A 1,088-nucleotide genomic window follows, 5' to 3' on the forward strand; every position below is an offset into this window, starting at 1 on the left:
TTATTGTCTTTGCCTTGGACAATGGTGTCCAAATTTTATATAAGAATTCTCTCTTTTCTTTTTTTGCCAAAAAAGCCCATACAGTTTCATAAAACAATGTATTCAATACATTCTTAGCTCACATTTCGTTCAAATAAAATTTAAAACTTATTACAGTTTTACAACATGTGATTCTTACGCATATAGTAATAATATACATTTATTGAAAATTATGATTTTCATATTTATAATTCATAAAATAATCATAATAATGTGAGGAGTATTGTTTCATTCTTAGTACTTGTTTCCCCAGCACCTAGCATACAGACTAGGCCACAGCAAAAGCTCCCAACTTATATTTATTTATAAAATATCCTAAGCGTTTATAAATGCTTGATTGATTCGCGGCTATTTGGGAGAAATAACATCCAAGGAGGATGATGGGTTACTAGGGCAAGACTTCAGGGTTTTTGTCTAGAGGCAAGAGAAATGTCATTAGAGTGCATCGAATTTAGCCAGGAAGTCTAGTTTTCGTGGAGCACAGAATGATGGAGTGCTTGAAAGGGAGTAATATTTCATGAAGGTGGAGATTCAACAGTTCAGGGTGAACTTGTTTTAAAAAATGACTATATTTCGGTATAATGGGTTTCCTTTGCAATCTTGTATATTTTATCTTATTCATTAAAAAAAACATTCCGAGAAGGCCTCGACGCCACACAAAAAGGTTAAGAGCAACTCCTCTAAGTCGAACCCCATCTCCCCCTTCCCCATTTTACAAACTAGGAAAGTTGGGTTCAACTCGAACTTGGCCTTTCTCTTCATTCCCGGCTGAAAACGAGGGAGGGAAGCAACCAAGGGATAATTCCCAGGTCCTTCTAGCAAGCTCCGGGGCAGGAGAAGGATGTGGCTTTCTCTTTACAAAAAGCCCTCTCTAATTTCGCTAGGAAACAGCTGCGCAAACCTCTCTCCTCCCCGGAAGTGCGTCTAGCCAGAGCCTGCGCTACTTTGGCGCGCTTTTGAAAGAGCCTCTTCCTGTTTTGGACACTGCTGGCACTGGTTTGGGGTAGTTTGTTTGTTGCAGACACCTCCTTTGGATCCCGCCTAGCATC

This window comes from Trichosurus vulpecula, chromosome 1 (genome assembly GCF_011100635.1).
Source record: "Trichosurus vulpecula isolate mTriVul1 chromosome 1, mTriVul1.pri, whole genome shotgun sequence".
Taxonomy (NCBI): Eukaryota; Metazoa; Chordata; class Mammalia; order Diprotodontia; family Phalangeridae; genus Trichosurus; species Trichosurus vulpecula.